At 42.8% G+C, this 13,133-nt stretch overlaps 1 protein-coding gene across 5 annotated transcripts in view; it reads right to left on the reverse strand.

Moving 5' to 3' along the window:
* The window catches only part of LOC111870109 (E3 ubiquitin-protein ligase RNF220), a 347,188-nt gene that overhangs the window by 27,467 nt on the left and 306,588 nt on the right, over positions 1–13,133 (reverse strand). The window lies entirely within an intron of this gene.

Genomic DNA, 13,133 nt, shown 5'->3' on the forward strand with positions numbered 1-13,133 from the left:
CTCCAATTTCACTTCTACTCTCCAACCAGTTCGTCCGTTTGTAATTGACCATAATTTGAATTGGTCACTAAAGAAACCCCAACCTTTGAAAATGTGACAGACAGGTGTTCGATCTTGTATCAAACGTTCACAGGGGCTCTAGAACGAGTATCAAAATGTAATAAGGAGTTCTCTTTTCGGGAACAGAAGGGCGCGTGATCCGCCGACTTTTACCGGACTACACACAGCTATATCCCAGAAGACAGATTTCTTCATACTCACCGCTGTGAGAACCTTCAATCCTAAGCAAAATGTAATTACTTGCACGCCGTTTCAAGTGCTAAAAATGTAGCACACAGTTCTATAAGCATTACTGGAAGTCGGTGTTTGTAAACAACTCATAGAGATACAATTTCAACAATTTCAAATGGCCAGTCCGTCCAAACTCGACAGGAAAAAGAGCGCTCTGCCATTATCGCCCATTGAAGAATGCCATCTTCTGAGATGCGGATTCTTCCTTTTTTATTCTACGCTGAACATGGAGACGATAAGTCCCTCCGAAACGTCGGTTTATATAATATCTACACAGCGCCACATCCAAAAAGATAGCATTCTTCATACCTATCGCCGGGAAAACCTAAAATCTTACATCGCCCATTGGTTTACATAACTAACATACCAAGTACTCAACCAGCTCAACAAAGCGAAGATCTTGCTAAGCTAACAGTCCCTCAGATACGTTCATACAGACAAGAAACTTACCGCGATGTATGAAACCCGCAAGTTATTTACCGTGTTCACAAACGCCAATCACTTACCCCTACACTGAGCCAAACGAATTCAGCCCACACATTGCCACTCTCCTGCATCAAGGCCTATTTTAATATTTTCCCACCTACGGCTAGCTCCTCCAAACCTTCAGGCTTTCCAACAAAACCTTTGTCCTGTGCATGGCCTATATATGCAACTACATACGTACATGTATTTGCGCCAAACCTGAGAATATCTGACATCAAGAAAATCGGAAATCTGTGCACTTTGAGCTCCAAGTTGAAAAGCGACGAAATTAACAGCTGTTCGGAGATGAAGGGAGTGCCATTCTTATAATACAAATTTCTCCTGAATTTAAGACTATACATTCATAAATGTGCTCAAGTGCAGACAGAATACTTCCCGTATATCTGTTCCGACATACTGCCGAGATCCGCGACAGAATTCATTACAGCAATTCTATAAACTCCTTCAGAGAGATGTAGAACTTGTCTGTGTACGTTTCTGGGATTGTAAATTGAGTCCTTGATGCACGGTTTATTTTAATTTCCAGCAATTTTAAAGAACCGAATGCCTAAATAAATCTCAAGTTGTGTAAGTAAACAGCACTGCTCTTCGAAATGTTGACAGTTAATCAACGTGGAATGACACTCGGCGTATAGACTACACGGCAGGCTTTTCCTTATGTTTTATGGGGAATTGCCTTTTGGGAAGAGGTACGGGAGTGTAGTTAAGTCGTTTTGTTATTGCTACTGCGCCAGTGTTTGTGTGCGACCGTGGCTCCTGTTTGGCTGGACCACCAAATGGGACACTTCACACGCCTCGCCTAGGGGCTGATGTTTCATCCTGGTTTCCAACTTAGCAATGAGGGAGCAGCTATCTGCTTCAGTGCTCAATGCCGAGAGACAGAAGTGGGGATTCTCAAATGATTTCCGGAAATGCTCGCTTTGTCTCCACCAAGTAAATAAACGCCGAGTCGAACGAAGTAACCTGTTCCCCAGCTGCCGCGAGGCAACTCTCTCACTCTCTCTCACTTCGTGCCTTGAGGGCTCTCATGTTTATTTGTCCAACCAGCTTCTTCAAACCTCACCAAGGCTTAAAAACTCGAATCCCGAAAGAAACAAAGCCAAGAACCAACCAGTAATCTAAACTAACCCAAGCAAGAACTAATCCAGCGTGAAAACTGTGAAAAATGGAACATTGTCCTTAATTCATTGCCAATTCATTTTTGTTAGGTTCATTTTCGTCTTGTCGCTTCAGAGTAGGTCATAAACCTCCATGCAACTCGACTGTCCAAATGCTACTGAGCGAAATAACAGAGAAGACATGTGTTATACGTGTTTAAGAAGCGGAATCAAACTCTAAGGCACTTGGAACTTTTTTTTTAACTGCTGCCGTCTAAATGCTGTCAAAGTTTAGAGCGGAGTAGACTGGATTGATGGGATCGGATGGGGACTACACTCGCTCCAGTCAAGAAGCTAATTTATTGCATTCATTATTTATTCCAGCTCAACATTTGGATCAGTGAACCAATATTTCTAGTGCAAAACAGTTACGGTTAAATACACACGAATACACCAATACCAGGCTTGTGGGATTCAAACCATTTGTTTTTCTATTCCTGCTGTCATACAGTCAAACAACTTTCGACAAGATAAATCATACAGCATAATGCACAAGCGCCGGTCACGGTAGCAGAGCCGTCTAAGGCATGTACTGTCTTTGCTGGCTCGGAAGCCGAGATCGTGGGTTCGAATCCCATACAAGGAATGGATGTTTGATGTGTGTGTTTATTCTGTTTACGCAGATGCCTTGCGACGAGCTGATCACTCGTTCAAGGAGTCCTACCGTCTGTAAAATTATCATGAAACTGAAAAATCAGAGGTCAGGGCCTAAGGGGGCTGTAGAGCCAGTGGGGAAAAATGCTTAAGCACAAATAAGCCTAACCGTTTTGGCCCGAAAAGGACCTGCGGGCGCTTTCCTTATCAACTGCACAATACACTCTATCTAAAAAAGAAGCAAGATTAAGAAATCAAAGTATACTTGCGTAATAAAGAAAAGGAGAATGCGGACTCGAATGGCACCCGAAATCTTTACCACAGCTGCGGGTGCCGTAGAAACTGGCAAGAACAGACAGCATGTTTCACTATTATCTTAAGGTGTTCTCTGTTGCGTAGGAAGTAGGAAGCTGCTTAATAATTAGGTCATGGGTCCCTAAGGTGCCCGAAACCAATTAAGACTGTGCTGGCAAGACCAGCAGCACTTCAGTGAATTGGACTGGATTAGGCAATAAAAGCAGCCGAGAGAGGTCCTCATGGAATTCTGGTTTTCACCAGTTATTAAATCGAACCATAACAGCTCAAATAAGCACTAGAAGTTCACTGACAAACAAATTAGTACTGTTCCAATACATGAGTAGCAACGAATTGTGTCGTTAGTAGAAGACGCAGTGATATTTCAGTGCTCTAAGAAGACAATGCAACCGGCACTGCACCAGAAATACATAAACGGCTAACAGTTACTACAGGCCCTACTATCGTTATGGTGTGGTAGTTGTCACGAACAGGAGCAGAAGACGGTAGCAGTAAACAGAGGTGAAAGGCGTGCTTCAGTCGGCAATGGAGTGTCAAACTTTACATAACACACCACGAGATGGCAGCATCGATCAGTGCATATTGTCATTTTATCAAATACAGTATCGTGGCACTGATAAATGCACATATCTTTGCAGAAATCTTCGAGATCATAACGTGCATATTCAGTATCTGTGTATTTCCAGCTGTCTCTGAAGAGTATGACGTCAGGAGCGGACCGCAGCGGAAGAAGCTCAATGTGATCCACTGTCATGTTGATAACAGCAAAAATTCCCGCTGAAATTTCAACGGGCTTTATGCAGTTATGATGCAAGTATAAACTACTGCAGTTTTCTAGTGACGGAAGCCGAACTGTTATGGTGAGAACGTGATCCAATGACAGGCACATTACCATTTTGCATACATTAGGCTTCAGATGGTTGCAAATTTATTATGCGGAGGAGGGGAAACGTGAGGCAAAAAAAAGAAAACGTCCTAGACTTGAAGGAGCTTCAGAGTGCACGGTTATTGACGACCAATACTGCAGCGACACATTCCTCTTATACGAGATCGGCTGTCGCATTTCTTGGACCCCTGTTGTTGGTTGCCCATTTATCAGCATTCTGGCGAGTCCTATACGGGCTACGGAGACGCGTCTGTTTCAAAGGAGAGCCTAAACGCAGCACTATACAACTGAAGCCACAGTATTTATGGAACAGCAGCCCATAAACAGAATTTATTCAGTAGAAATCAAGTGGATAAGCTCCCAGGTCTTTACAATCCACAAAGCGCTCTGAATACCAATGACAACTTATAACATTGAGGTCCTCTGAGCGACGACGCCGTGTTGTCTGGTAGACAGTTACCAGTGTTTTTTCAGGAACCTGTGCCTACCTCCATCTTCAGAGGGCGTGTCCCAAAGAAGGTGCCAGGTCCTTAGACACACTGCTACTTGTCCAGCATGCCATACGGCATAACATTTCAGAAGACCGTAATTTTGAAGTTCACCGCTGAGACCGAGGCCGGGATAGCGGAGCCGGCATAGCGACTGGCTACGGGCTGGGCTAATGGGTCGGAGTTAGAGCCCCGGTGGGGGCGAGAATTTCATCTTCTTCGTGTCCCACCCAGCCTCCTATCCAATGGGTACCAAGAGCTCATTCCCCAGGGGTAAAGCGGCCGGGGCGTAAAGCTAACCACTCACCTGTAACTAGTGCCGAGATGAAGAAAATGTACATCTATACATCCACTCCCACGGCCGTCTTCACGTCGCAGTGCTTAATTAGTTACGCACAGGGACAACTCTATCTTTTTCACCTCTATGAGACCGCCAAATCTCATAAAACGACAATACTCTGATCCTGAACTCAGTTAACCAGGAAATTAACTTTCTCACTAACGGCATAGGGTAGGGCCGCGCCATAGCTCAAGCGGTTAGTCGCTGGCTTCCCACCGCGGCGGCTCGGGTTCGATCCAGGGTCTGGTCAAGTGGGATTTGTGGTGGACAAAGTGGCGCTGCAACAGGTTTTCTCCGAGTACTTCGGTTTCCCCTGCCAATCTTCATTCCACCAATTGCTCCACAATCACCCTCACCTATCATCTGGGGCTGGTACAATAGGCCAGAAGTGGCCGCAGTACAAGGGACTTAGTTCCACCCCACTAGCATTAAAAAAAGAATGGCATAACGTTAGGATAAGTGGGGCACAATTCTTAAAAGCGCACTCCCTGTCATTTCTTTCAAGCATTACAGCGATATTCAAGTGTGTCCTCTTCTAATTACTGAGGATTCCTAAGTTCAATCGATGCAGGCAGTATTACAGTTCGGACGGGAATTCAGAGCCTCTAGCTAAACAGAAAGACGCGAATATCACAACCACGACGCGGGTGAGATCTGACTCTCCGATCCCAGTTGCAAGGGAGCCCACAGCACTGCGCTCCTACCTAACTAGAAACAGCCTGTGTTGCAATAGAACTCGAAGGCGCGATCAGAGTCTACTGGGGACTCAAGACTGGGTTCAGTGAAACTGCGCTTTATTCGGAAACAAGCCTAGCTTACACCATGAACATTACTTCGTCCCAAATCGTCTCTTTCTCCAAAACAAATGGATACGGTGAGTAGCATCTGGCGTACCCCGCATCGGATCTGCTCTCTGTGACACATCAGGGTACGCATTAAGTTCAAGAAATATGCTGGATGGGTCTAGATTAATTAAATAAAATACATCAATTACAGCGGTTATTTTCGAAGAACGATTTGACACGCAAATGGCGTTCTGTAAGACTGAAAGGAATACAAGGCTGCGGTTTTGGTCTATTTCAAGGCAACACCCAGACATTTGCCGGGAGTGACTGAGTAGTACCACGAATTTCAGATATCCCCCCCCCTTTGGCACTACAGCCCCAGTGGGCCTAGGCCTACCTCCATGAACTTCTCCGTTCACTTCGGTTTTTCTAGATCTTATACATTCGGTAGGACTCCTTGGGCGGGTCATCAGCTCGTCGCAAGGCTTCTACCTATACACAAACACAGAAAAACGCGCAGACACAAACTAAACATCCATGCCCTGAGTGGGATTCGAACCCACGATCCCGGTTTCCAAGCGAGCGAAGACAGTACATGCCTTAGACCGCTCGGCTACCGTGACCGGTCGAATTTCAATTAGCACTGTCAATTTCTTCGAGGTTCAAATCAGGCACCTCTCGAACGACTGCCAGAAGCAAGTGCAGGAACTATTATTGACAAGTTCCTTATTACACCTCAGTGAGTTAGTTAAAGGTTTTTAGAACTACATGACAACAACTTGAGTGACGAAGCGTTCTTTACGAAGAAATACTCGTAAAAGAGACGTCTGTGTTTTGTCATGTCTGTCCATCTGTCCACGACCTAGTACCAGCACATATGTTCGGCAAATGTTCTTAAAATTCGATATGACACTTTCACTAAAAGTTGCCCAGCAATATAGACTTAAAACTAGACTTGTCCATGTATCCAATAAATCATTTCACAGCTTCTGTTAAATTCGATTTATGTGAGATTTCTATCAAAATTTGTCGGACAGTCCCTATTTTCTGTCAAGTTTACACAAAGCAATAAGTGGACTTCACACGTATCCCACAGACTGCTTCACACCTGTTGTCCAAAATGGATATGGACATTTTCACTATCGTTGCAGGGCAACTTCGATTTATGGTCACACAGATCCATACTAAAAACCATTTAGCAAAAGGTTGTAAACAGATTTTTCCATGTATCCCATACACCCTTTCATAGATTATGTTGAAATTCTATGCGACGGACATCCACAAATTAGTATTTCAACAATCCAATATTAAGTAAGCTTAATAAACATCACGGAACACTAGTAGTTTGCACTTCAGTGTATTAAAAGCGCCGGGGCAGCTCAGTCGGCATAGCGACTAGGCTATGGCGACCGTGAAATCGGGGTTCGATTCCTGCCAGGCCCATTCAGCTTCCTACATGAGTACTGGGGGCTGTTTCATCGACACTAAAGCGGCCGAGGAGTGAAACTCATCACTCAGTTCCACCTAAAGCTGAGGTTAAGTTGGTAGAGACATAGCTCCACTCCCTCATCAGTGTTCATGGGGTAGCGCTTAATTAAATAAGCACACGGACTTTACCTTTCACACTATAGCGTATCCCCTCTTTAATCTTATATTCCTGTTTATTTGGGCCTGAAGGAGCTACGTACACTAGTACACAAGTCACGAGGAAGCCATTTAATTCTTCTACCTGGCAACGTCAACACTTCTCCTCATGAGGGGATGTAAGGGAGCTGCTAGCGATACAGCTGTGCTGTAAGACAGGAGGAGCCTCCATTGTTAGCAATGCTCTCAGAGAAAAAATGGGACTGTATTACTTTGTAACCGAAATTCCTAAACCTTACTATAATGGCATGAGGTAAGGCGAAACCGCCAATTCAATTTTCTCTGTACCTCACACATAATTAATAAGTGTCAACATCTGCTTTCGGCTGCAAATGGAGTTGCTTTCAAAATAAATTATTTCCTTTTCTTCCTCTATGAGACGATCCTTGTCCAGAAATCGGCTTCTGTTATCTTCATACGTGATGCTGCATTATTCCACGTAATACTTCATATTTCAGAAGCACTCTGATGAGCATATGTTGTGCTACTCTAATTTTAACAACGTTCTAAATTAATTCAATTGTGTAAGATTTGAGGTTTTCACGGCTGTGACTATGAAGAAAGCGGTCTTCTGGGACGTGGCGCCGAGTAGATATTGTGTTAACCGACTTTTCGGAGGAACGTATCGCCTCCATCTTCAGGGTAGAAGGAAAAGAGGAAATCCGTGAGTGAACCAGCGTGAGCAGGTGCTAGTCTGTTAGCACCTGTTCACGCTGGTTCGCTCGCGAATTACCGGTAGCTCTTTCCCCGGGGGTAAAGCGGCCGAAGCGTGAAGCATACCATTCACCTCAAGCTAATGCCGAGGTCAAGAAATTGTGGACCTATACAGCCACTCTCCCACACGCCTTCTTGGGGTTAAGCTTAATTAGTTAAGCACACGGACAACTTTAACTTTTTTTTGCACTTTTTATTTTGCAATAACAGCGTCTGACCTTCCGGTGGCTGCAGCGATATTGTCTTCTTCTGTTTTACACGTAGGAATTTCAAATATCCAATTCCCTTGATCGAAATCTGTTAACTTTGATAACAGTGCCTCGCCTTTCACTGTGAATAGCAGGTTTAATCCTTTGATTTTGAAGACATCGCCAAGAATATATGCACTACTACTTACCTATACCGAACTCCACTACTGCACTTACTGTACAACAAGCACGTTAAACTCATTAATGTACACGGGGCACATTCAAATAATAAACGTGTCAGGTGGGAGGAATTTTCTTTTCATCTGACAAGTGACTTGGGCTACTAACATCCAGAGATAGGAGAAATAGTTGGTAAATTCAGTATGTTTTGTTACAGTAACAATAACAACCTTTTAAAAATTCATATTTAACTCATTTTTTATACTGAACGTAGGGGCTGAATGGTTAGCACTCGCCCTTTGTACTCTGAAGGTATCGGGTTGGAAATCGGTCCACAGACAGGCTACCATGACTGATGAGTTTCGTTGTTTTCCTCTATATATCTTGATAAATGAGGGAATACCATCTTGAAATAAGCAGCAAACCGTTTCTGTCTGTACAGGTCAAATGGTTTAAAAGTTAAAATTGAAAGACACACACACACACACACACACAGCATGCTGACAAGACCACTATTTTTCCTTAATGAATTAAGCGGGTTTAAAAACAGAGCTGTGGCATTCAACCTCATTATGTCCTGGCTATAAATAGTAAAATCATCTGCGCGAATAAATCGCATCAGGTTTACTAGGAAAAGACTAAAAAACTACTATGTTATACCCTAACATTCTGCTGTAACCTACAACTGACACAAAGATGTGAGTGCATATTAACCAGAAAAAAGTAGCTCTCAAGCGGTGGGATCGCCTGAGCCTTTGGCCAACTCTCAAAACTTGGAAACATACTAAAACTGGAGAAGGCTTTCTCACAGAGTTTGGAAATGGTAGTTAGAATCTGTTTCCGTTGAAGAAAAACTTGAGCAGCTTGTCCGGCCATTAACTACAAGCGATTAAATCGAGGTAAATTGTGGTAGTTTGCAAAGAGCAGTGAGAAATGGCTGAGATGAGCTTTGGGGGAGCACAACAGGACTTTGGGCCACGTCGACAGAGCGCAGATTCTCATGTCACTACCAGACACGTCTGTTGAAAGTAGGTTCCATAGAATCATGTAAATCCTCCTTGTCACAAAACTCACGAAAAGACATCACTGAAACTAATAGATGAGGATTATACTAGCATTTTCCATCGGTATTTTGTATATACTTTATCGTCTATCACACACAGAGCTGTATTCGTCTTATCATATGTCGAAAGATATGTTCGAAGTACGTCACTCACTTATGGAGCTGAGTCCTTGAGAAGCTGCCAATTGTGCAGCTACTCAAGAACTTCTCAGCATTTTATGGAACCCGCGGGTTCATTATTGTGTTCAAAAGAGCCTTCCACTGGTCCCTATCCTGAGCCAGATCCATCTAATCTACACCATCCCATCCTATCTCTCTAATGATCCTTTTTAATACTGTTCACCCACCTACGTTTTGGTCTTCCCAGTGGTCTCTTTCCTTCTGGCTTTGCCACTAATGTCCTATATGCATTCCTCTTCTCCCCCATTCGAAGTACGTGAATGTCAAAAATATCTGAAAGATCAGATCAAAGACAAGTGCACCGCACCCAATTAATTCAGTCGTTTATAATAGTGCTTTGCGTTGGGTTAGTACCTAAATTCGGAAACGACAGCTTCCTTTCCAATCCTGTTCAATTCATTATTCACCAACCACCCTATCTTTCAGCGCTACGAAGTATAAAATATGACAGCGCTGCGACATAAAACAAACACACAAATACGACTTCGCACTGTTGTATTATTATTACATTGCACGGAGTTCCTCATATAGGCCTGCGCCCTCTTTCAGCTCAACACTGTTCTGTAAACATCGCTTCTTGTCGTGCACTTTTAAAGGAATGTTGTTTATATACAATCCTTAACTAAAGGAGTCGGGTGAAAGACGACAGTATCGTCGATTTCTTTAGTAGTGAACATCATGGATAATAACCAAGAGTTTGGTAACGCACACAGCTGAGTTCAACGCCAATTCGCCCTTCGATCTATCGATGCCATATTAAGCATGCGAAACATCCCGTAACAAGTAGTCACGGTATTTTTAACCAAAACACTGCGTGGCGACCTTCTTACGCCCAGTTTAGAGACCGTATGTTCTGTTTGGGTCCCATAACATTCTGTGGCGAAAGGAAAGCCAGCGAACTACCATTGCAGTAGCAGAAACCGAAGGTTCAACACGGCTAATACCAAAGCCCGCCATTTGATATGAATTTCAGCCAGTTACATCCACTTCCGATTCTCACAACCTCTCTAACATCCACAATAATGACATTCACAAATTTCCTACTCGGTCTTCAGTGTAATATTTTCCAAGAGGCTTCCCCACTCAAATTCTTGTGGCATCCTTTATCTCCCCCGCCTTAGCAACGCAGAAGAGCTCACGTAGCTTCCCTCTCTTCACAGTTCTAAAAACACTAGATAATCTGTACAAATCACCAACTTCCTCGTTATGTTATGTCTAAATCACTTCATCTTTCTAAGTTCTGAAGTACACTGTTGTCAAACATTTGCAATTTATGTTCTTATCTCAAAGTCAGACGCCATGTTTCACACCCACACAAATTACAGTGCAAAGTAAACGGGATGACAACAGTCTTCGGTCTTAATAATAACAAACATTTCCAGATTTAAACATTACAAGATCTTAAAATAAAAAATAAACATGTAACATCAACTCATACATGCACCTAGCAAAGTACTGAAGAACTTATCAATTTCATTCAGTGGAAATGCGTGTATTATTTCACACACAATTAGTTTCACATCAGTCTTCATAACATGCGACAAGATATCAAATATCTTCGAGGTGTGGTCTCCTGGGCTACAACACCATGAAGACCGGTAAGTGGGTACCAACGTTTATGACCCCATCCTAAGATTCCATAACCAAGATGGCGATGGAATGAATCTTCAAAACCGTAAAACCCTCGGATCTTACGAATCAAATTACTGCTTCAAAGAATGAAACTAGTAAATTTCAATTGCTTGCAATATTGTAACCAGAACGTAAACATTACACTTAACTATTTCCATGTCTGTGGTGATTTCAGTTTCCATTCTTTGCAGATATAATTCAACATGAACACATGTTTAAACTTAAAAACAAGGTCAAACCGGACATAACACTCGTGAACAGAAGTCAATGCGTATTTGATATCAGATTGACCTTTCTACTCATACGTTTTTTTCGTACAAGAGAGGAGATGAAATTACAGATCTACCTGCAATCCTGTAAAGAAATGAACCAAATAAGATCTAAAAGTTTGTGATGATGGTAAATTGTAAAATGAACCAAAGTTTACTACAAAACAAAATTGACTTAATTTCCAAATTTTACTTCTTACGCAGGCCGATCACACTGGCCGTGCGATTTAGGGGACGCACTGTCTTGGATGTCTCAAAACACTGGGATCGAATCCTACTAGGAGCATGGATTATGTCCACGTTAATTTTATTGCGACATGTAAACTCAGTGCTAGGCAACGACTCGGTAAACACATTCCTGCAGCAAAAAATACGCAGGCCACAATCGAATAACTTCCGTTGCTATGCAAGAGCGCTGTAAATACAACAGAGGAAGCGATGTTTTCCATGTGTCCGCCTCGAGACTATGTAAGTAGTACAGAACAGAAATCAAAATCAGAATGGAGCCAGTCCTCGGCAGTCAAGGAAGAAGGGTTCGGCTGAGGATTTATTGTGAATTACCGTAATTTATTTTGCTTGTGAGTGTATAAAGGAGTAATCAATAAATCGAATCATCCAATCCAAACCCATTATTATTAGTTTCGACCATAAAACGTGACACTATGTTTGTGTTACCCCCGGGTGTTACCCCATCCAAGGAGTCCTACAAACTGTAAGATCCACATTTCATAAAATTCTGAACCTAAGGCCAGACGACCTAAACTGTAAGGCTGAAGAACTCCTGCATGGCACAGAAACGTCGAAGTACTGAAGAACAAATTATCAAAACGCTGTCCTCTGGTAAAAGTTTGTGGTAGAGAAACGACCATACCGCTAGGTTCTCAGTCCCGTTTCCTCCGTCAAGTTACCCCGCGAGGCAGAAGCCTCTATGTTAACGAACAATGTGGACGGAACTTTGTCGCAAAGGCGCAGTGATACGTAAAGGACGCAGCTGGAGTACTTATAAAAGAGATAAGTGATATCATTCAACAAGCCTTCCCTGCTGTAACGGGAACGCGTGGCTTTTGGAGTAAACATATACATTTTCACGATAACACATCAGAAATCAGAGTTCGACAAAGACTACAGGATTATCACTTGCAACGTAACTACCGTACTGGTTACCTTCAGGGCCTACTGTGGTTCAGTAAACGAATATTGGGCCTCGAGATGCTGTGGACATTATTCATTTCGCATTCACGAGGTCTCGGGTTCGAGTTTCACCCCGTATTCCAGTTACGCTTAATAACTGGAAAATGGTCGTGTTGTCCCTCAGTACCACAACGAAAATGATGGGATGAGAGTCGGCACTTTGAATAAATCACGACAATCCCTTCCATAGGCACTCATGGCGTAGTGCTTAATTACGAGTAATTAAGCATAGAGAAAACTTTACCTTACCTTTATATAATCATCCTACATTCAATGCTGTGTAACGTACGGAACTAAGAACGTCGTGAAATAAATAACAGACTATACAAACGAAGGGAAGCAGGTCTGCTCCCTCGTGTGGAGATGAACAGACGGAGAAATGCAACGGAAAAGAATCACATTAATTGCTTAGAATATCGTGGATACATAGGCATATATTCAAGCACTCTTCCAACATAGACGAATCTATTTTTATTTTTCTGTTTGGGTACATAACAAAATTATATTCCAATTTACGTATACGGGGCAGCAACAGAGAATGAAAATGATGAGATTGACTGCATACTTTAGCCCATAAATTATAAATGTAAGGTTGTCTCTGTGATTAACTAATTAAGCACTACGCAATGAAGGCGTATGGGGGAGTGGATGTATAGACCCAAATCTTCTCGACCTCGGCACTAGCTGAAGGGGAAAAGAGTCTCCGGTACCCATTTGATAGGAGGCTGAG

Source organism: Cryptotermes secundus, unplaced genomic scaffold, assembly GCF_002891405.2.
Source record: "Cryptotermes secundus unplaced genomic scaffold, Csec_1.0 scaffold545, whole genome shotgun sequence".
NCBI classification, from domain to species: Eukaryota; Metazoa; Arthropoda; class Insecta; order Blattodea; family Kalotermitidae; genus Cryptotermes; species Cryptotermes secundus.